The 25,157-nt window shown below is 42.3% G+C and overlaps 1 non-coding gene across 1 annotated transcript; it reads right to left on the bottom strand.

Annotated features, from left to right (window-relative positions):
• Positions 1-3,987: 3,987 nt before the first annotated feature.
• LOC106573095 (uncharacterized) lies at positions 3,988-5,205 on the bottom strand. The gene is made up of 2 exons (XR_014380838.1): positions 4,936-5,205; positions 3,988-4,216 (listed from the first exon to the last, which is right to left on the bottom strand). It is a non-coding gene; the product is annotated as an uncharacterized LOC106573095 (transcript).
• Positions 5,206-25,157: the final 19,952 nt, after the last annotated feature.

Below are 25,157 nucleotides of genomic sequence, written 5' to 3'. Positions count from 1 at the left end.
ATGAACCCAGCGAACATGTTATTTTGGGGAAGCATATTTGTATGTGAAAACTACTTCTGAGACGCATACATTCAGTCGTTCCGAACACGCTTCACTCGCTGAAGAGGGAGGTTTTCTCGGTCGGTGCTAGCACATGCGCAGCTCAAATACACCGCTGGAACGCCGATGAAGGTGTTTACATGTCCTAATAATTATAAAGATCGCGCAGAAAACCCATTTTACGACGATTAAGATAAGCAGAGTAAGGTGTTTATATGACTATCGCATAATCTACCTACTGTCATTATCAGTTTAATATCGAATTATTAGTATGCATGTAAACGTTCTCAATGACCGTACAGCTTTTGAGTAGCATGTGAAACGTAAACTAGATTCTTAAATCCAAAACCGTGTTCTGGGTTGTGTTTAACTTTAGGTGGCATTTTAGCTGCTTTGATCAGTGTGTTTGGATTGGCACTATGGGTATGTGATCTGCCTTTTACAGTTAAAATATTTGCAATATTGGGCTCATCAAATCAAATGTATTTATAGAGCCCTTTTTACATCAGCAGATGTCACAACGTGCTTAAACAGAAACCCAGCCTAAAACCCAGTCCTCTTCTGGCTGTGCCGGTGGAGATTATAAGAGTACATGGCCACCAGATTGTTCTTCAAGATGTTCAAACGTTCATAGATGACCAGCAGGGTCAAACAATAATCACAGTTGTTGTAGAGGGTGCAACAGGTCAGCACCTCAGGAGTAAATGTCAGTTTAGCAGAGCAGAGCATTCAGAGGTCGAGACCGCAAGTGTGGTAGAGAGGGAGAGGGAGGGTCGAAAACAGTAATCTTCCTACTGTCATAATCCTTTCTGGTAAATGTCGTTTCAAATTGACTTGAATCTTGTTTACAATCTCAAAAGACAGAATTAAACAGTGTGATGATTTTCCCTTTATTTGACCCAGTGTTTTTCCTTGCGTTGCAAATTTTATTGAAGTGATTTATGTTTCTGTAAACGGTGCAATCTTTTGACAGTTGCGTTGTTCTAAACTAGTGCACAGAGAGCACTATCTTCAACTCGCTATCTGTGGATTCTATTCGATAAAATAGATTCGAATTGTACGTTGAACATCACAGCATAGTTGAAAGATATGTGGTGGGTAGAAATCCGAAGAGGGTAGGTAGCCAGCAGAGATAGATGGGATGGGCTGAGGGAAACTGAGGGTTGGGATGTGGAACTGGAGACTAGTGGAAGTGGAGTTACTTGGCGGGGGACAGAATGACTCGGAGAGTTGAGGGGAAGCTCTCGGGAACTGTTGCGGGGGATCTTGGATGGTTTGTCCGGCTTCCCGATTTAACTTGGTGGGAAATAAGAGGTTTCATATCAGGTTAACAAAGTTACTGTACAGAAGAAATGAACATCTTCTGTCATTATGTAAATAGATGGATACCATCACCCAGTGTTTCCCAATCCTGGTCCTGGGGACCCAAAGGTGTGCACATCTTTGGTTTTCCCTAGCTAGCACTAACACAGCAGATTCAACAAAAGTTTTGATTTTTAGTTGATTAGTTGAATCAAGTGTGTTAGTGCCAGGATTGGGAAACACTGTGCATAACCTGTATTATTATTGATAGTAAAAGCTGCTCTCTGGTGGTTGATGCAACATAATGGTAAGTGTTTATTGGGGAGAATGCCAAACCTTTTTCTAAAGTGATATAGTTTTGTTTACATCGTTTCAAGTATACAACATGTTCATGTCACAAATGGGTGGTTTATATAATATCTTAACCTTTTACTGCAATGGGCTTAATCAGGGTCCCACAGAGTGATTCTTGGTAGTCTTAAACAAATCTACTTTGAAACAAAAGTATACACCTCACACACATGGTTATGGGCTTAATAAAAAAGACACCTGTACCATGTCAGATATAGAGTTGAAATGTGTTCAATTTGAGTTTGCATCCCAAAATTACACCTTATATACAGTTGAAGTCGGAAGTTTGCATACGCCTTAGCCAAATACATTTAATCCTAGTAAAAATTCCCTGCCTTAGGTCTTTTAGGATCACCACTTTATTTTAAGAATGTGAAATGTCACAAATATACTAGAAAGAATGATTTATTTCAGCTTTTATTTATATCATCACATTCCCAGTGGGTCAGAAGTTTACATATACTCAATTAGCCACAACTTTGGAAGTATGCTTGGGGTCATTGTCCATTTGGAAGACCCATTTGCGACCAAGCTTTAACTTCCTGACTGATGTCTTGAGATGTTGCTTCAATATATCCACATCATTTTCCTACTTCATGATGCCATCTATTGTGTGAAGTGCACCAGTCCCTCCTGCAGCAAGCACCCCCACAACATTTACATTTACATTTAAGACATTTAGCAGACGCTCTTATCCAGAGCGACTTACAAACATGATGCTGCCACCCCCGTGCTTCACGGTTGGGATGGTGTTCTTCGGCTTGCAAGCCTCCCCCTTTTTCCTCCAAACATAACGATGGTCATTATGGTCGAACAGTTCTATTTATGTTTCATCAGACCAGAGGACATTTCTCCAAAAAGTATGATCTTTGTCCCCATGTGCAGTTGCAAACCGTAGTCTGGCTTTTATATGGCGGTTTTGGAGCAGTGGCTTCTTCCTTGCTGAGCAGCCTTTCAGGTTATGTCAATATAGGACTCGTTTTACTGTGGATATAGATACTTTTGTACCGGTTTCCTCCAGCATCTTCACAGGGTCCTTTGCTGTTGTTCTGGGATTGATTTGCACTTTTCGCACCAAAGTACGTTCATCTCTAGGAAACAGAACGCGTCTCCTTCCTGAGCAGTATGATGGCTGCATGGTCCCATTTTGTTTATACTTGCGTACTATTGTTTGTACAGGTGAATGTGGTACCTTCATGCATTTGGAATTTGCTCCCAAGGATAAACCAGACTTGTGGAGGTCTACAATTTATTTTCTGAGGTCTTGGCTGATTTCTTTTGATTTTTCCATGATGTCAAGCAAAGAAGCACTGAGTTTGAAGGTAGGCCTTGAAATACATCCACAGGTACACCTCCAATTGACACAAATTATGTCAATTAGCCTATCAGAAGCTTCTAAAGCCATGAAATCATTTACTGGAATTTTCCAAGCTGTTTAAAGGCAGTCAACTTGGTGTATGTAAACTTCTGACCCACTGGAATTGTGACACAGTGAATTATAAGTGAAATAATCTGTAAACAATTGTTGGAAAAATTAATTGTGTCATGCACGAAGTAGATGTCCTAACCGACTTGCCAAAACTATAGTTTGTTAACAAGACATTTGTGGAGTGGTTGAAAAACGAGTTTTAATGACTCCAACCTAAGTGTATGTAAACATCCGACTTCAACTGTACATCACAGAAGACTGAAATATAACAAAACTGTTTGACATGGAAACACTGGATTTTCGTAGTTTAAAAAAAATGTTTATTAATGATGAAATTATGAAAAGTAGTGATAACATTCCACCCGTGAGGTCAAGAGGAGCGCTTTTGTTCACTGACTGCAGTAAAGGGCTACATCTATATTCTCAGCCACACTGAATGAATAGGCCTACCCTGCAATTCTTCCTTTTACGTATTACTAATTAACTTCTTTGCTGGCAGTGCCTCAATATTTGTTATTTTCTAATCCACTTGCGTATTGGCAATACCACAATAGTCTAATAATCACATTTACTGCAGAGTGCACCCCTTTTTAAAGACTGAATGGAATGGTTCTTAGAAGGCCTGAGTCACAGTTCTCGCATTACTGAATAATGCTGTACTACCAGTATACAATTTGTTGTGAGGCAAAAATACCCATTTATAAATGCACTACAAGACTGTTAGCTATCAGAATAGAATATTATATATACTTTGTCTATTTTTGTGAGAAACAGAAATCTATCTTCTGCCCATCTATCTGCTTAAAAACGTATGTGCTCTAAAAGTAAATGTATGTGATTGTTTAGATCTCAAGATGACGCATTCATAGTATTGGGACATTCATTTATTGGTACATTCATTAATAGAATCATCACTCATAAAAAGGGTTTAGGAGACGTCTCGTCATCTGGAGTAATGCTCAGGTGAGGTTGCCTGGAGGCCAGCCAGGACAGGTCCACTTAGGAGTGGTGCTTGTAGCTCTCCAGGTGAGCCAGAACATAACCAGAGGGCCCCAGGATGGTGATAAAAAAGGCTGTCATTGCAATGGCTTGCTCCTGGATGAAAACAACATATGACATATGTTTAGACCTGTAACAACTGAATCTTGGAAAACAACCACATATTGTGTTCCCTGGCCATTCAGTCTGAAGAGACATTAATAATGACTATCAGGGCAAGACGGGCATTTATTGGTTTCATTGCACATGCGTGCCCTTGCACTCTTATACAAAACACAATTGGCATATTAAAACAAAAGGCAGATTAATACAATTGGCAGATAAGTTTAATTTAGAATTGAGCATTATTCTAGCAAAATACAGGATAAAGTCCAACCAAATATGTGACAGTGGTGAGCCATTTCTATTTCAGTTTCCTTGACAAAGTCCTTGCTGTACTAGTTTTAAATCTAACTGGGCACAATCTGGTAAAGTCTTACAAGGTCACATTATTGGCACAATTTCAAGTGGGCTCCATGCACATGAGCTAGACCACACGGTGGGGGACGTGAGTAGTATAGTTGTCGATGACAAACACATCTTTAAAATAAAGAACTTGAAATAGTCACGCATGCAACAGGCTACTAGCTTACGTGAATAAATTTACAGTGATAATGTCGTTTTGCGCACTTCCCCCATTAAACCATCTGACGTTGATATAGCCTCACAAGGCAAACTAAAGTCTGAAATCGAGTTAAATAACACGGATTCGTAATGAAAGGGCGAACTCTAGAAAGGGAAAGTGCGCAGCACCCTACCGCATGTAGCCTACTTACCCCCACGGATATGTGGTGCTTCGCAGGCTTGTGCGACAGGGTGGCTTTGGAGACGATCTGCGACCTCACTGCGACCCTTAGCAAATTGACAGAACCTCTGATCCCCGACATTATTCCACTTTCGTGTATTTTTTAAAATTTTTTCAATCCAATAGCAGTGGTGACTCTTTCTGTCTTGTGGCCCAGGAGAAAGTATTCAATGTCCCAGAAGTAGGCGTTGATTTGTGTTGCCCACCTGCCAAGTGTAATATAAGGTCATAGCAAATAAAAAAGAGTCGACGTGTTGAAGACCCCTCCCGCTGAAACAGCCTCCGGGTATTTAATTGGTCAGATCAACTGCGGTTAAGGCTCGACTCCACAGACAGGCTGGCTGAGACCAAGAGTTGCTCCAGTCCTCATGTTACCCCTGCCAGAACTTCTACTGCAATGCTGCGGTGAGGCAAATGAACGCAAAAACAACTGTGTGTACCCCTTCACAAAATTAAACTGATTTAATATGCGTAATCTTGAAACAGGATATGTTCGGGACTTCGGGTAAAGTATGTGGAACTATTGCTATTATTGATGCAATGAAAAAAGAAAAAATGTGTGTGTGTGTGTGTGTGTGTGTCATGTGTATGACTGACACTACTATACGGTGTAATGTTATTGAGGCATTTTATAGGGCTGTCACAGTTGTAGCCTACTGAATTTGTCCCCAGACCATTGCGCACAGAAGTCTGGTGCATGAAACTGCAGCTATATTAGCCGTACATCTACTGTATTTCCCCAACACTTTCCACATGTTGTAGCCTGATTGTGGCACAATATTTTTTTTATTTTATCTCAACATTAATGGGATAAAGGTCACCTGTATAAATGCATTTAAAATAAAATGAATGAATATCTATGTACGATATCCTGAAATTAAAACGGATCACCATAGGGCCACATAGTTATTCTACACAGCACTAAAAGGAGATTTGAGCTTTTTTACAACCAAATCTCTGTTTTTGTGAATGTTATAGAAGGGACCAGACACTTTTTTGTTGTTGCGATTTCACTTGTTTTTGATCAATTTATCCCAACCAGCGATTCATCCTCGTTGTGCAGTACGGGGATCTAAAAAAACCATTAACAAAGCCTCCAAAGACACCTAAATACGTCCTTTTAGAAACGGAAAAGCTCTCAGTATAGTGATGCAGGTCTTTAGACGTTGTACACATGAAACTGTGTCATTACATTCTATTGCATTCCAGTTTGTTGCGACTCGAGCGACACCATCCGTTATAGCAGCAGGCTAGACAGAATTGAACAGCCGAATAGGGGAAACAGCTTGAGTCGCACAAAATGGAAGGATGAGAAAATGAATCGCTGGTTGGAATAAGTTTCTCAAGAACAAGTGAAATCGCAACAACAAAAAACGTGTGTGAACCCTTCTATAACATGCCATTTACTGATTCTTTGTTGTTGATTTGGTTGTAAAAAAGCAAACTTCTCCTTTAAAGTCAGGTGATAGCCACTGTGAACCATATACTGTATATTCTGCTGTCCTTCAGATTACCATTATATCCAGCAGATGATGCTGTTGTGCTTGTTGTCGCATTACACTTTTTCAGCTCCACAAAAAAATAAGAAATCACCATAACCTTATCTAAAAAATGGCTTGTTACTCTTCATCATTTCTTAACGTCATAATATCGGGTAGTGGTCACATATCACTGGGCTGTGTGTTAATAAACACAATAGAATGGGACCTTGGGGAGTGCTGAGCTGACTGCCTGTATACAAACATTAATTTGTACATTAAAATGTTTGTCATTTAGCAGACACTCTTATCCTGAGCAATTTACAGTAGCGAGTGCAATTAATTCCGTTGGAATGAATCCTAATGCATAATACAATGTAGTGAGTGATGCCAAATAGTAAATGGATAACATCCTTTTAAAGCTTTCCATGGAAACCTCTACCTCATACAGTGGGTGAAGTTCATTGAAAAGCATGATATTTCCACTCTTACAAACAGAGACACAGATTGGTGATGTTGCAGCTCTTGTATCATGGTGCCAGAAGAAAAAACATCAGCCCTGTGAGTTTCATTTCTTCTGATGACAAGTGTGTGAGGGAACACATCTTGATCGGTGGTTGTTGAACAATTAGTAGTGAGTGCAGTGCAGTTCAGGGTCAGTTTATCCCTGGTGTGTGCTAGACATACAGTAGCCTACATGACTTTGTGACACATCAGACAACATCATATTATATTTTGAAGATATACAAAGTCATTGTTCACAAACAATGGAGTAATACAACAAATACACTTTTACAACACTTATTACCATTGAAAGCCACTAGATGGCGAAGGGGCATCACAAAAACAATGTATGGGGATTTATTTCGGTGGGCTTATCCAGTGAAGACTACTAGCCTACTACCCTCCCAACGTGAAAAAGGACTGTGGGAGATATAAAAAAGGAGGTTGCATCTGTATATTATATATTGTTGCTTCAGTCCTGCTATTTAAAGTGTACCTGGTAATGTCCATTTGCTTTAAACCCAACACCCAAGAAACACACACACACAAACAGACACACCAGAAGGGGTCAATTGCAGAGCAGCAAACCTGGAGCAGATTAAGCGGTTAAGTGCCTTGCCCAAGTGCACAACGGCAAGGGATTCCATGTAATTAGTAGTGGCTCTTTAGAACCAATGTCAGACCATGACAAGCAATGACTGCTTCACAATCAATTTAAAAAAAACACGCACGATAAGGACATTGCCAATTACTTTAAGCTCCAAGTAACCCATTGGCAACCTAGTCAACATGTATTATAGTGTATGTACAGTATATCAGATATGTGCCCATACAGGGCTTTCGGAGAGGGAGTATTGTCAACTTTGACTATAAACGAGACAGAGTGAATGAGGTCATTTTTAGACATTGCGTTACATGTCTAAAGTGTCAATTAGTAACAGTTGCATACTATCTGTGGGGGGAATTCCAGCTCTGGACCAAACAGAGTGTGGTAGCGCTTCACATGACTGCGTGTGTGTGTGTTTGTGTGTGTGTTCATGCGTGCCTGCATGTTTGTGGGTGTGTGCGCTTGTGTTCATGAGCATGTACAGTACCAGCCAAAGGTTTGGTACCAGTCAAGGGTTATTTTTCCTAGTTTCTACACCTCCTCCAAGCTTCACGGTGGGAACCACACATGTGGACATCATCCCTTCACCTGCTCTGCGTTTCACGAAGACACGGCGGTTGGAACCAAATATCTCAGATTTGGACTCATCAGACCAACGGACAGATTTCCACTGGTCTAATGTCCATTGCTTGTGTTTCTTGGCCCAAGCAAGTCTCTTCTTATTATTGGTGTCCTCAAGTAGTGGTTTCTTTGCAGCAATTTGACCTTGAAGGCCTGATTCACACAGTCTCCTCTGAACAGTTGATGTTGAGATGTGTCTGTTACTTGAACTCTGTGAGGTGCAATCTGAGGTGCAGTTAATTGCCCATTTCTGAGGCTGGTAACTCTAAAGAACTTATCCTCTGCAGCAGAAGTAACTCTGGGTCTTCCTTTCCTGTGGCGGTCCTCATGAGAGCCAGTTTCATCATAGCGCTTGATTGTTTTTGTAACTGCACTTTCAAAGTTCTTGAAATTTCTGGATTGACTGACCTTCGTGTCTTACAGTAATGATCGACTGTTGTTTCTCTTTGCTCATTTGAGCTGTTCTTGCCATAATATGGACTTGGTCTTTTACCAAATAGGGCTATCTTCTATATGCCACCCCTACCTTGTCAGAACACAACTGATTGGCTCAAACGCATTAAGAAGGAGGAAAATCCACACGTAAACTTTTTACAAGGTACACCTGTTAATTGAAATGCATTCCAGGTGACTACATCATGAAGCTGTGCAAAGTGTGCAAAGATGTTATCAAGGGTGGCTACTTTGAAAAATTTCAAATATGAAATGTATTTTGGATTTGTTTAACACTTATTTGGTTACTACATGATTCCAATGTAGAAAATAGCAACAACAAAAAATAATAAACTTGAATGTGTCGATGTGTCCAAAATTTGACTGGTACTGTATGTGTCTGTGTGCATTCTTGTGTGAGCCTGCATGGTGGTGTGTGTTAGTGAGTGCATCTGCATGCATGCCTCTGTGTATGTGTGTGTGAATGCACCGCGTGTGCCTGTGTGTGTGTGTGTCATGCTCTACAAGACGGTGTTAGAACTGGCAAGGTCCAAACAAAAGAAACATGGAAGGTTTCAGAGGGGGAGACCGAGGTTAGTCAAGCTAATTTGTACATGTAGGTAGGGGTAAAGTGACTATTAATAGATAATAAACAGTGAGTAGCAGCAGTGTAAAAACAGACAGGGAGGGGGTTGTCAATGCAAATAGTCTGGGTGGCCATTTCATCAATTGTTCAGCAGTCATGTCTTGAAGCTGTTAAGGAACCTTTTGGACCTAAACTTGGCTCCGGTACCGCTAGCCATGCAGTAGCAGAGAGAACAGTCTATGACTTGGGTGACTGGAATCTAGTATATTGGTCCTGAATGGCAGGAATCAGGAAGCTTGGCCATACGCACTACCCTCTGTAGGGCCTTACGGTCAGATGCCGAGCAGTTGCCATACCAGGCGGTGATGCAACCGACCAGGATGCTCTCGATGGTGCAGCTGTAGAACTTTTTGAGGATCTGGAGGACCCATGCCAAATCTTTTCAGTTTCGTGATGGAGAAAAGGCATGCCCTCTTCACAACCTTCTTGGTGTGTTTGGACCAGGACACTCTCGACCAGCCCCACTACAACTTGAAACTCTCGACCCGCTCCATTACAGCCCCTTCGATGTGAATGGGAGCATGTTCGGCCCTCCTTTTCCTGTAGTCCACAATCATCCCCTTTTATCTTGCTCACAATGAGGGAGAGGTTGTTGTCCTGGCACCACACTGCCAGGTCTCTCACCTCCTCTCTATAGGCTGTCTCATTGTTGTCAGTGATCAGGCCTACAACCGTTGTGTTGTCAGCAAATTTATTGATGGTGTTGGAGTCGTGCTTGGCCACGCAGTCATGGGTAACAGAGAGTAAAGGAGGGGACTAAGCATAGACCCTTGAGGGGCCCCTGTGTTCAGGATCAGCGTGGCAGATGTGTTGTTGCCTACCTTTACCATATGGGGGCAGCCCGTCAGGAAGTCCAGGATCCAGTTGCAGAAGGAGGTGTTTAGTCCCAGGGTCCTTAGCTTAGTGATGAGCTTTGTGGGCACTATGGTGTTGAATGCTGAGCTGTAGTCAACGAACAGCATTTTCACATACAGTAGGTGTTCCTTTTGTCCAGGTGGGAAAGGGCAGTGAGGAGTGCGATTGAGATTGCGTCATCTGTGGATCTGTTGGGTCAGTATGCGAATTGGAGTGCGTCTACGGTTTCCGCGATGATGGTGTTGATGTGAGACATGTCCAGCCTTTCAAAGCACTTCATGGCTACCGACGTGAGTGCTATGGGGTAGTAGTCATTTAGGCAGGTTATCTTTGCTTTCTTGAGCACAGGGACTAGGGTGTTCTAACATGTAGGCATTACAGACTCAGTCAGGGAGAGGTTGAAAATGTCAGTGAAGATACTTGCCAGTTGGTCCACGCATGGTCTGAATACACGTCCTGGTAATCCGTCTGGCCCTCTGCCTTATGAATGTTGACCTGTTTAAAGGTCTTGCTCACATCAGCTATGGAGAGCGTGATCACACAGTCGTCTTGAACAGCTGGTGTGCTCATGCGTGCTTCAGTGTTTCTGGCCTCGAAGAAAGCATAAAAAGCATTGAGCCTGTCTGGTAGGCTTGCGTCACCGGGCAGCTCACGGCTGGGTTTCCCTTTGTAGTCCGTAATAGTTTACAAGCCCTGCCACATCCGACGAGCTTCAGAGCCAGTGTAGTAGGATTCAATCTTAGTCCTGTATTGACGCTTTGCCTGTTTGATGGTTCGTCTGAGGGCATAGCGGAATTTCTTATAAGGGTCCTGATTAGTGTCCCGCTCCTTGAGCCGTCTGTCTGTTACCGAGAACCACATACCAGATTTTTAAACAGGGTCATTAGCAATTGAGTTTTAAGAATATTTATTGCGGCTACCTAGCTAAAATTCTAGAAGTCAGATTTTAACAAGACTTTAACCATAACGTGACAATTGGACTTGCCGGATTTATTAAGTTTGTAGGTGCAACAGTTTTTATTAAAAGTGTAATTTATCGCTCTCACATGCTCATTTCTGTCCATGAATAACCAATGATGTGCTACCTATTGTAGAATTTTCATATTTTTTCAGCCAAATCTCAGAGTTCTAAAAAACCGGGCCAGCAACTCGGTCACTCAGCAACTCAAGAACACTAACAGCTTGCCGACTGCTCCAGCCAGGCAGCAGTCAGTCATGATAAGAAGTGGTTGAGGACAAACTTAGGCTACTATAGATAGCTATATGTTGATAGTCAATCAATAAATGCATACAGATAAATTGTTCTACCTGAAAAATGGGTTGGTTGTTATTAGTGAGCTGAATGTGGTTTTGAGAGCCTATCGAGCCCACTGAGGCATGGGAGCCTATCGAGCCAGCTGAGGCATGGGAGCCTATCGAGCCAGCTGAGGCATGGCAGCCTATCGAGCCAGCTGAGGCATGGCAGCCTATCGAACAGGCTGAGGCATGGCAGCCTGTCGAGCCAGCTGAGGCATAGGAGCCTATCGATCCCGCTAAGGTATGGAAACCCGTCGAGTCAGCTGAGGCAGGGGAACCCGTCGAACCCGCCGAGGCATGGGTAGTTCCGGTTTGGACACCCGGACCCGACATCACCTCCAACACAAAAAAAGAAAAGAACACCCCCTGATGCTTCCCTTGGTGAGGCGTCATTCTGTAACGTGTGCGCTGGGAGTCAGGAAGCAAGTTCAAGGAGTGCATAATTTAATAAACCAATGAACATGAACAAAACAAGAAACACAAACAACTCACAGACAGGAAACTGAAACAGAAACAATGACACCTGGAGAAGGAACCAAAGGGAGTGACATATATTGGGCAGGTGATCAAGGAGGTGATGGAGTCCAGGTGAGTGTCATTATGTGCTGATCCACGTAATGATGGTGACAGGTGTGCGCCATAACGAGCAGCCTGGTGACCTAGAGGCCGGAGAGGGAGCACACGTGACATTTGCCTCTCAGAAGAAACATTTTGACCATTCTCTTTAGCTTATAGTTTTGACACACAGTGCTTATTTGCATTTATTCGGTGGATCTTAAAAGAGCCTTTGAATTCGTGGAGTGGCAGGCAAGTGGCAGTGAGTGTGGTGGTGTGTACTACTGCGTACGTCTTGACAGAACAGAGGAGAGACCAGCTCAAAGGCTCCCAAGGAAGAAAGATGGCGTTGCCCTAATCCATGAGAAGCACTTTTCTTTATGGCATAGTGGCGGATTGTGATCATGCATCTGTCACAGATGGACAGCTGTATACAGCATTACTTAGGACATTTGTTGCTGAAGTTTTATATTCAAGGATCTACAGCACCTATCCAATTTCAGATTTGTAAATATGGCTATAATGTTTCTTAAGAGTTTTGCACTTGTATTTTAATGGTACTTCTCAGCAGTTTGTCATTTGCTGCAGTGTTTGTGTCAGGAGTTATCAAAATTGCTCTTGACGATCCACAGTGTTATGGAGGCTTTTCTGTTCAAGCCCAGTGCTACCACACCTGATTCTACTACTCAGCTGTTCATCAAGACCTCCACTGTTCATTGAGACCATGAATAGTAGAATCAGGTGTGGTAGAACTGGTCTTGAACAAAAAAGCCTGCAAAAACCTATATCTTGCCAAGAGCAATTGTGGCCATCCCTGAATTGTATTTACAAAGTTGGCTATATGTGATGAATGTATCAAATCAAATCAAATTTATTTATAAAGCCCTTCTTACATCAGCTGATATCTCAAAGTGCTGTACAGAAACCCAGCCTAAAACCCCAAACAGTATGTAATGGAGGTGTAGAAGCACGGTGGCTAGGAAAAACTCCCTAGAAAGGCCAGAACCTAGGAAGAAACCTAGAGAGGAACCAGGCTATGAGGGGTGGCCAGTCCTCTTCTGGCTGTGTCGGGTGGAGATTATAATGGCCAAGATGTTCAAATATTCATCGATGACCAGCAGGGTCAAATAATAATAATCACAGTGGTTGTCGAGGGTACAACAGGTCAGCAGCTCAGGAGTAAATGTCAGTTGGCTTTTCATAGCCGATCATTCAGAGTATCTCTACCGCTCCTGCTGTCTCTAGAGAGTTGAAAACAGCAGGTCTGGGACAGGTAGCACGTCTGGTGAACAGGTCAGTGTTCCATAGCCGCAGGCAGAACAGTTGAAACTGGAGCAGCAGCACGGCCAGGTGGACTGGGGACAACAAGGAGTCATCAGGCCATGTAGTCCTGAGGCATGGTCCTAGGGCTCAGGTCCACCGAGAGAGAGAGAGAGAAAGAAAAGAAAAGAAAAGAAAAGAAAAGAAAAGAAAAGAAAAGAAAAGAAAAGAAAGAGAAAAGAAAAGAAAAGAAAAGAAGAAGAGAAGAGAAGAGAAAGAAAGAAAGAAAGAAAGAAAGAAAGAAAGAAAGAAAGAAAGAAAGAAAGAAAGAAAGAAAGAAAGAAAGAAAGAGAGAAAGAGAGAGAGAAAGAGAGAGATAATTAGAGAGAGCATACTTAAAATCACACAGGACACCAGATAAGACAGGAGAAATACTCCAGATATAACAGACTGACCCTAGCCCCCCGATACTGAAGCATGAATACTGGAGGCTGAGACAGGAGGGGTCGGGAGACACTGTGGCCCCATCTGACGATACCCCCGGACAGGGCCAAACAGGCAGGATATAACCCCACCCACTTTGCCAAAGCACAGCCCCCGCACCACCAGAGGGATATCTTCAACCACCAACTTACCATCCTGAGACAAGGCGGAGTATAGCCCACAAAGATCTCCGCCACTGCACAACCCAAGGGGGGGTGCCAATCCAGACAGGAAGATCACGTCAGTGACTCAACCCACTCAAGTGACGCACCCCTCCCAAGGATGGCATGGAAGAGCACCAGTAAGCCAGTGACTCAGCCCCTGTAATAGGGTTAGAGGCAGAGAATCCCAGTGGAGAGAGGGGAACCGGCCAGGCAGAGACAGCAAGGGCGGCATGTACATTTGGTTGTACATTTTATATTTAATCAATAAAGCCCGAGGAGGTGTGGTACCCCATAATGAAAAAGCAAAAACTGTTTTTTTTATATATATTTGCAAATGTAAAAAAAAAATGTAAACGTTACATTTACATAAGTATTCAGACCATTTACTCAGTACTTTGTTGAAGCACCTTTGGCAGCGATTATAGCATCGAGTCTTCTTGGGTATGACGCTACAAGCTTGGCACACCTGTATTTGGGGAGTTTTAGCCATTCTTCTCTGCAGATCCTCTCTAGCTCTGTCAAGTTGGATGGGGAGTGTTGTTGTACAGCTATTTTCAGGTCTCTCCAGAGATGTTCGATCGGGTTCTAGTCCAGGCTCTGGCTGGGCCACTCAAGGACATTCAGAGACTTGTCCCGAAGCCACTCCTGCACTGTGTGCTTAGGGTCGTTGTCTTGTTGGAACCTTCGCCCCAGTCTGAAGTCCTGAGCTCTCTGAAGCAGATTTTCATCAAGGATCTCTCTGTAATTTGTTCTGTTCATCTTTGCCTCGATCCTGACTCGTCTCCCAGTCCCCATCGCTCAAAAACATCCCCACAGCATGATGCTGACACCAGCATGATTCACCGTAGGGATGGTGCCAGGTTTCCTCCAGACATGACGCTTGGCATTCAGGCCAAAGAGTTCAATCTTGGTTTCATCAGACAAGAGAATCTTGCTTCTAATGGTCTGAGAGTGCCTTTTGGCAAACTCCAAGCGGGCTGTCATGTGCCTTTTACTGAGGAGTGGCATCCATCTGGCCACTCTACCATATAGGCCTGATTGGATCTAGAAGCATAAGCATTTCGCTCCAGTCGCAATAACATCTGCTAATCATGTGTATGTGACCAATACAATTTGATTTGAATTTGATTTGATTTGGTGGAGTGTTGGAGAGATGATTGTCCTTCTGGAAGATTCTCCCAACTCCACAGAGGAACTCTAGAGCTCTGTCAGAGTGACCATACAAGTGGTTCTGAGCTTATGTCAATATTACACAGGTCAGCTAACAGTTATAGAAATCAGGAATGCAGGCAAGCTCTATCTATCTGAGCTATTTTGTCCAACAGACCATCACCTGTTGTTATGTTGGGTACCTACTGACCAAAAAAGGATGTTATTATGATAAAAACATTTCAATGGCATGTTTTTATAAAATTAAGGTTTAAGGAAGTACAGGCATGCACCACATTACTACAAGAAAAAACAGCTCAATCAAGCCTGATGGTCTTGTAAGTATAAAAGCAAAGCTAGCTTTCATTTAATTTAAAAAAGCATTAAAAGGTAGCGTAATGGAATAATATCTTACTGTGGTGTGTGAAGAATCCAATACTTGACCTTGTATGCGGTACAAATCCCATTATTGTGGAAGCACCTCCTCTAAGAGTATGAATTAGGCTGTTTGAGAAGGTTTGAATCCTAAGCAACCTGCCTACACATAGTCTGAAGTACCATACCAACATAGCTACTGTAGTAGGTCAAAGCTGTGCGCTGGAAAACCTTGGTAGAGCATGGGTGGAATAGCCATTGTGGTGATCTTGAATTTCCTTTCTTTTTTGGTGTCAGACCAATAGGGGGGTTGAGACTGGTGTGATAGCTAGGAGAGGTCTCACTATCTTCCTGGCCGTTGGGAGCTGGTTGGGGGGGTTGGGATGGGTTGGGAGGGTCAGCTGTATGGGGACCTGGGATTGTGGGAGGAGGAAGGGAAAGGGGTTCTTATGGTCTTGCACATCCCTTTCACACATTACCATGTCGAAATTGTACCGTTTGTAATCTTAAACAATTAACCAAACTGTTCCATTGTATATTCTACCGCTGTTTCTTATGACTGGTATCAATAAAAAAAAATACACAAAAAGATAAAGTACTGATTGACAACCATTTACAATTGTACTTTATTTGCGGATAGTAAAATACGAGGCAATTAAGACGTCTGGAAAAACATGACCTGGTGCATGTAGTTAAACTGGTCAAATTCAACACTGACAGACCTGTGACCAAACCATTGTTTCACCCAAGAGTAACACACACACACACACACACACACACACACACACACACACACACGCGCACAAACACACACACGCACACGTGAGAGACGTTTCATCATAATGGAAGTGGTTCCAGTTGGAGGAGAGGAAAGAAGCTCATTATTTTTAATGGTTTAACACTCCAATGGAATGGTTTAGCTATCTGGACACTTTAACACACAACACTGTTGTAGCCCACGTCATTGGGGCATATTAAGGCCCTAAACAGAATGATGTCTTTGTTTCTGCTGCAGTGAAACTAACAAGAGGCCTGTGGTGTGGAGTCTGTGGACTCTCCAAGCCAGTCAATCACACACCCACAGCCCTGGGGATGACACAGAAACCGGGACAAACAAGCAACTGAACACGAGTCATGGCGACGAACAAAATAACCTTTCTCTCTATGACTCTGTTCCTCACCATGTGGTTCTTTGGTCAAATGTCGGGATGGAAGACAAAGCAACATTACTATGTCTGCCGTATTTGCAGTAAACATTTGTTCTTTGCAAAAATTGTTCTAAAGATAATGTTAGCTGTCACACAGGGGGATTACTGTCAACAATGAAATAACCTGTGCTAAACCAGTTGTGTCATAGTCTTCAACCAGTTTGCCAGACAGTGTAGTAGAACAGGGCCATGTAATGGTTATGTTGCCCTTGCTTCATACGAGCAAAGGATGGCACTGTTGTCCTCAGTAAGTATATAACAGGATTTGCTGCGTGCATTTCTTTCTCATACATAGCTTTTCAAAGGCTACTTTGGAGTGGAGTCTTAATGAAGATATATTATGCACAGAAATAACAGAAACGACAAAAGGAAAAACCACAACTACTTACGGTATATCAGTTCCATCTAAGATGGTTACATAAAGAGTATTTGGAAATGATTTTATGTCCCTCTAGCGCTGATCCATAACCCTCACCCTGACAAGGTTAACTTAGATCAATCACTAGTCTGAACGGGGCCTCCTTTCTCCTCCCCGCTTTGACCAAACAATAGGTTTTGTTTGTTGAGGACAAGGAGGCACAGAGATTGACACTGCTCGTCCCTGTCTGTCAAGCCTAGATAAAAACTCTGGACAAATTGCAGAAAAAAATTTGAAGAAACAAGTAGAAGAAGAGGAAGAAAATATCTTTAGCTAGCCGAACATGAATTCAAGTTTTACATCTTGTTCCACTGTCTGTGTTTCTTGTTCCAACTGAGAAACCAGGTCAATAAAGTTCAACATGTCATCTAGGTCATATAGGTGTGGTCCCCAAGGATCAATCTAGGAAGGTTACGGATACACATATTTGTTTGTTTAGTAACCAGATGTATCTTTGCTGGATGTCACGTAATCTGATAGCTGAATACGGTTTAGTATACAGCAAATTGCAATGGATTAATACCACAATGCAGATACACCATAGAGGAAAGTGCAACATCATGTACTATGTCTGGGTCCAGAAATACCTCTTAATCAAAATGAAACACAGACAAATGAAAGCTCTGTGTTACAACCCTTTCCTGCAGTCAAATGACCAAATCGCCGTCTAGTGGCCTCACGGCTGAAATGTTATGAATATTTTTCAGAATTAATACAAACATTTTAAACAAAGAAAATCTGTTGTTTCTATGTCAAACGGTTTTGTTATTTTTCAGTCTTCTGTGATGTATATTAAGTGTAATATTGGAATGCAAACTCAACATTTTAACTCTACATCTGACATGGTACAGGTGTCTTATTTTTGTAAGAGCTTAATCATGTGCAAGAGATGTATACTTTGGTTTCAAAGTAGATTTGTTTAAGATTACCAAGAAACATTCTGTGTGATTTAGCCCAGTGCAGTAAAAGGTTAAAGGCAATACATCTACATACATACCTGCCATACCGTTCCCCAAAATAATACACCCATTTTAATCACTTAATGTACAAATCTCCCCCTCTTAAAACAACCTCCACACACTCACCAAATCCCAACCATTTTTTTTTCACCACAAACTTGACATTATTTGTTCTGTACCTCGTCGAAAAAGGTACTCGGTCAAATCATAACACTTACCCATCTCCCCCTCATGTCTGTCTGTCCTGTCTGTCCCATATCAACGCTGTTTGAGGGGGCTGAACGATGACCGACACAGCCTGCATTCGAAATGGCACCCTGTTCCCTTTATAGTGTCCTACACTTGACCAGAGCACTATAAGTGCTGGTCTGAAGTAGTTCACTATATAATGTACAGTAGTGCTGCCATTTATTGCTTAAGGACCTTGCTATTATGTGACAGAACTGTCTTCCATTCTAACTCTCATTGTTAGACACCGCATATCAATCCTTGTGCTGACAGTTTTAAGTGGATATACAATCTTGGGTTTTGATCCTCCTGTGTAGTCCCCACCCTGTACCAGCTGAAGGGCCTTTGTTTTCAAAGGAGCCTTAAACTCAAGCAAGCCTCATGACAGAAACACAGACAACACCCATTTGTTCCATTTCGTGTGATGTATGATAGTTATATTTTGCTGTACAGTGGAGAGATTTATAGGGTTTTCACATCTTTATAACCATCTGAATTTCATTTCATTTTTGCACCCCATATGTCACCACAATTCAACATGGCACATACACCCCAGTTGCCTGTGACAACCAAATTGGCACTGAGCTCAGAATTGCTGACCGCGTTGACCTGACTGTCTGTCATATAGTCGCCATAAGGACAAAATGTGACTGGATTTAATTGGTGTGTTTGACTTGCAAGACACTGGATGTAACCTACTCTAATTACTGACGTGTACTAGATTTTCAAACAGCTCTGATGCTTTGTAACTACAGTTATTACTGTGTAGCTACATACATAAAAGGGTAAAGGTAAAGTGTTACCGGCTATAATAGTCAATCTGTGGCTATGTATTACTGTACAATTTATGGCTTATAGGAAATAGCGTTTCACAATTTTGCCTAGCCACTGCAGTGTGTTTGTCCTCCCTGACTGCTACTCAGGTGTACAATGCTGTCAGACACAGGGTCTAAAAATATATCCCAGGAAGACTACTGTGTGAGCGTGAGTCACACTTTGTCCTCTGTTGGTCCATACAGTCATAAGAATTCTGCAAAATCATAGGTTTGTTTCTTTATGGGGATGTACAGTATTTCTATTTACATCCTGTGTTTCTCTCTCTGATCAAAAGGGAATTAGTGAATATAAAAGATGAAAGAAAAACTAAGATGTCAGCATACTGGAATATGCCTGACACAATAACATTACAGTAGATGCTTTTGGATACATTCTGAGTCATTGGTGTCAATGCACTTTTGAAAAGCTGGGATACTGGATGAGTTTGAATACCCATACTTGCATACTACATACTTAAACTGTGTACTCAAAACGGTGTACTCATCTAGTAGAACTCACTTGTCTTTTCGGACTCACGTGTTTGACAACAGCTGATAATCAGATAAATTGACGAGCTGTACCAAAATGAACGAATGACGGGAGTCAAGACAATTGCGCAATAGACGCATTCGGGGGAACTATTTTCGAAATGTCACATACTTTCAAACATAATTTTTTCACATACTATTTAGTACGCTAGCATGGTTATTCGGACACGGACATTGATTTTTACTTTATATACAGTACCAATAGAATACAGTATATAAAGATACTAGAAGGAATGTTTGTTTGTGGGTTAACTTCATTTTATACAAAGCCTATGACAAGAACTTCAACCCATACCGTTTCCATGACAGTAAAAACAGTACAAAACATACACTTAAAAATGACCTTATCTTTGTTTTTGTGACATAATGTCACTGACATATTGTTTTCTCCAGGATTGTTTTATTTTCCAATAAGAGCACATTATGAAGACTTAGAATGAGTGCCATTGAAAGAAGAAGAATGAGGAAATTGAGAACTCATAGAGCTGTTGATGCTTTGCCAGATAAGTGTGGCCATAGCCATAGCAATATGCTCTGTTATTCCTCCACTGTCCCACCTTGACACCTGTCTCATATTCCACCATTGTTACACACACAGACATTGACTCTTTGACATGCTGTTCTTCCTGCATGAATCGACACGGACAATGACGGTTGGGATCTTTTTCTCTCAGAGGAGATAGGCCCATAGTAACCTGCCAGACGCTTCACAACTATCCAAATTATCTCTAGCTGCTAACTGGGTGTTCCTCAAAAAGCTATAATAGATATTATAGCTCTTAAATGCGCTTTTCCCTCAATGTCAAAGCAAATGCAAAGTCTCCATTCTATGAAACAGAATCACATCATAGGCAAGGCGATAATACAGGGTGTATATTTTGGGTCTGTGTGTAATTTTGAGTTGGCACGGCATGTGGTGTATGGCACAAAGAATGTGGGACTAAATGTTTGATCTTTTGCATAATGTGGAGTTATGAGTGGAGAGGATACTTATTACTGCGCAAGGTAGAATTTCTCACTATCTGATTTACGTCAGCGTGCAAGAAGATCATGGATAGACAGGTACTGTAGGTAGTTTCACTGATGATGGAGGCATTTTATTATTACAGAGCAAGCTCTGGTGTTAGCACAAATGGCAGACCTGCTTATTTGTTTACTGGAGTTTGCCCATTTTTCGAGAGATGATTCCATAGAATGTTTGTTTAGGCTCATGATCCACAGGATGGGAGATTCACCCGGAATTTTTCACCTGGACTTTGGAGCGGGAAGGAGGAACACAAATCAAAACACACACAGAGATGCACCTGGACTAGTTGGGGGTAATCCGAGGGTCACAGAGCCAAGCAGAATGTTCTCATAGAAGCATAACTCTACTGTTCTCATTCTACATGCAGAGACTATGGGACATCTGAAACTTTAACAGTATCCAAAGTACAGTATTCTGATTCTTCTTCATCTTCTTCTTTTGGTTCATCTTCTTCTGCTGCTTTGTCTTCTTCTTCTTGTTGTTATTATTGTTCTTCTTTTGGTTTGTCTTCTGCTGGTTTGTCATTTTTTTCTTGTTATTCTTGTTGTTCTTTTGGTTCGTCTTTTTCTGCTGGTTCGTCTTCTTCTGCTGGTTTGTCTTCTTATTGTTGTTCTATTTCTTCTGCTTCTTGTCGTTTATCTTCTTCTGCTGGTTCGTCTTCTTCTGCTGGTTCGTCTTCTTGTTGTTGTTCTATTTCTTCTGCTTCTTGTCGTTTATCTTCTTCTGCTGGTTCGTCTTCTTCTGCTGGTTTGTCTTCTTATTGTTGTTCTATTTCTTCTGCTTCTTGTCGTTTATCTTCTTCTGCTGGTTCGTCTTCTTCTGCTGGTTCGTCTTCTTGTTGTTGTTCTATTTCTTCTGCTTCTTGTCGTTTATCTTCTTCTGCTGGTTCGTCTTCTTCTGCTGGTTCATCTTCTTGTTCTTCTGGTATTTCTTCTTCTTAAGTCATCTAAGATTTAAAGTCATTTAGCTATATTTCAACATTCCATAGTATGATTTTGTAGCCTGTGGTACTGTTTAAGGATAGACAGGTACATTCCAAGATGGCTTAGCAGTCGGACGTCTTGTTTGTTTGTCTTGTCCCGTGTATATATATTTTTCTTCGTATATATTACATATACATTTTTTTAATCTTTTTTTATATCGATTTCCATCTACGGATGGAAAATACTCTCCTGCAACCGGCCTCACCCAATGTGGTACGGATCTTATTACACTTTAGAACTGGAACCCCCATCAGAAGGAAGAGTGCTAACTAGCTACTAGCCAGTAGTCAGTTAGCCACTGCTAGCGGTCATCACTGTTAACTCGGACACCAGCCAGCCTCAGCCTGGTCAATTCCTGCCAGTCGGCACAGCGCGATTTCAACCCAGAGAATATCGGACTGCTTTTTCTCTACCACATCTCTACCACATCTCCGGATTCCAACCGCAAGCTCTGAACCTTTACACCGAATCATCGCAGATAGCTAGCTGCTATTCCGAGTGGCTACTCCTGGCTAACGTCTCTGTCCCGAAGCAAGCACCAGTTAGCCTGGAGCTAGCCTCAAGCTAGGCCCATCTACCGGCTAGCTGAGCCAATTTTTGGGCTACGTTGCCTATTTTGCCAATTGGCCTGGACCCTTTTACTGCCGACACAGAGCCCCGCCGATCCATCACGACTGACCTGCCGACATAACCGTCCGAGGGGGTTCCAACAGGCTCTCCCGTTGCGACGTCCCCCGAAGGTCCATCTGCTAGCCTGCAAGCCCCAGCCCTCTAGCTGTCCGAATCACCGTGTTTCCAGCTCACCTACCTACTCACTGGACCCTATGATCCCTTGGCTACACATGCCTCTCTCTAATGTCAATATGCCTTGTCTATTGCTGTTTTGGTTAGTTTATATTGTCTTATTTCACTGTAGAGCCTCCAGCCCTGCTCAATATGCCTTAGCTAGCCCTTTCGTTCCACCCCCCACACATGCGGTGACCGCACCTGGTTTAAATGGTGCCTCTAGAGACAAAACCTCCCTCATCATCACTCAATGCCTAGGTTTACCTCCACTGTATTCGCATCCTACCATACCCTTGTCTGTACGTTATGCCTTAAATCTGTTCTACCGCGCCCAGAAATCTGCTCCTTTCACTCTCTGTTCCGAACGCACTAGACGACCAGATCTTTTAGCCTTTAGCCGAACCCTTATCCTACTCCTCCTCTGTTCCTAGAGGCTAACCCAGCCCCTAGCTCCACTCCCATTCCCCAGGCGCTCTCATTTGTTGACTTCTGTAACAATTAAAGCCTTGGATTCATGCATGTTAACATTAGAAGCCTCCTTCCTAAGTTTGTTTTATTCACTGCTTTAGCACACTCCGCCAATGTTCTAGCCATGTCTGAAACCTGGATTAGGATGCCCACCAAAAATCATGAAATTTCCATCCCTAACTATAACATTTTCCGACAAGATAAAACTGCCAAAGGGGGAGGAGTTGCAATCTACTGCAGAGAGAGCCTGCAGAGTTCTGTCATACTATCCAGGTCTGTGCCCAAACAATTCAAACTTCTACTTTTAAAAATCCACCTTTCCAGAAACAAGTCTCTCACTGTTGCCACTTGTTATAGACCCCCGTCAGGCCCCTGCTGCGCCCTGGACACCATATGTGAATTGATTGCCCCTCATCTATCTTCAGAGTTCATACTATTAGGTGACCTAAACTGGGACATGCTTAACACCCCGGCCATCCTACAATCTAAGCTAGATGCCCTCAATCTCACACAAATTATGAAGGAACCTACCAGGTACAACCCTATATCCGTAGCCATGGGCAACCTCTTAGATATCATCCTGACCAACTTGCCCTCTAAATACACCTATGCTGTCTTCAACCAGGATCTCAACGATGATTGCCTCATTGCCTGCGTGTGTAATGGGTCAGCGGTCAAACAATCACCCCTCATCACTGTCAAATGCTCCCTAAAACACTTCAGCGAGCAGGCCTTTCTAATCGACCTGGCCCGGGTATCCTGGAAGGATATTGACCTCATTCTGTCAGTAGAGGATGCCTGGTTAGTCTTTAAAAGTGCTTTCCTCACCATCTTAAATACGCATGCCCCATTCAAAAAATTTAGAACTAAGAACAGATATAGCCCTTGGTTCACCCCAGACTTGACTGCCCTTGACCAGCACAAAAACATCCTATGGTGTTCTGCATTAGCATTGAATAGCGATATGCGATATGCAACTTTTCAGGGAAGTCAGGAATCGATATACTCAGTCAGTTAGGAAAGCTAAGGCTAGCTTTTTCAAACAGAAATTTGCAACCTGTAGCACTAATTCCAAAATGTTTTGGGACACTATAAATTCTATGGAGAATAAGAGCACCTCCTCCCAGCTGCCCACTGCACTGAGGATAGGAAACATTGTCACCACCGATAAATCTACGAAAATCATTCATTTCAATAAGCATTTTTCTATGGCTGGCCATGCTTTCCACCTGGCTACCCCTAACCCGGCCAACATCTCTGCACCCCAACATCTCTCGCCTTTCCTTCCAGTTTTCTGCTGCCAATGACTGGAATGAACTGCAAAAATCACTGAAGCTGGAATCTTTTATCTCCCTCTCTAACTTTAAGCATCAGCTGTCAGAGCAGCTTACCGATCACTGTACCTGTACACAGCCCAACTATAAATAGCATACCCAACTACCTCGTCCCCATATTGTTACTTATCCTCTTGCTCTTTTGCACCCCAGTATCTCTACGTGCACATCATCATCTGCACATCTATCACTCCAGTGTTAATGCTAAATTGGAATTATTTCGCCTCCATGGCCTATTTATTGCCTTACCTCCCTCCTCGTGTACATTTGCACACACTGTACATAGATTTTTCTATTGTGTTATTGACTGTATGTTTGTTTATGTGTAACTCTGTTGTTGTTTTTCTTGCACTGCTTTGCTTTATCTTGGCCAGGTCGCAGTTGTAAATGACAACTTGTTTTCAACTGGCCTACCTGGATACATTTTGGTGGATAAAGGCATTGAGCTGCCATTGAGCTGTTGATGCCAGACTGTACCTCTGAATATGAGTGTTAGTGTCTATTTCCTATGTCCAGATCTTGGTGCTGTCAGATTTTTTCACTGGATACAAATCACAGAGCTCTTACATCTGTCTGTCTTTGACAAAGAACTGTTTTCTCAGACCTTTTCTCTTTTCACAGGCCAAGCCTGGCTCAGAGCAAGCAGTTTCTGTGGTATTAGAATTAAATGATGGGAATATTTGTTATGTATCGATATGGTCTGGACATTGATTCTGTCCATCCCGTCTTTCCTGTATAACCTCTGATTCTCATTTCCTGGACATATGATACGGTATCAAAGTGCATGATTCATAAATTCCTGACCACTACACTTGCCAAATGTGGAACCCACCCCTGGAGTGTAGGTTATACAGTGCCTTGAGAAAGTATTCACACCCCTTTACTTTTTCCACATTTTGTTGTGTTACAGCCTGAATAAAAATATTATTAAATTGAGATTTTGTGTCACTGATCTACACACAATACCCAATAATGTCAAAGCAGAATTTTGTT

Source organism: Salmo salar, chromosome 16, assembly GCF_965601325.2.
Source record: "Salmo salar chromosome 16, fSalSal1, whole genome shotgun sequence".
Lineage (NCBI taxonomy): Eukaryota > Metazoa > Chordata > Actinopteri > Salmoniformes > Salmonidae > Salmo > Salmo salar.
Note: the sequence above shows the minus strand (reverse complement) of the source record. Positions and strands in the feature narration are given on the sequence as shown.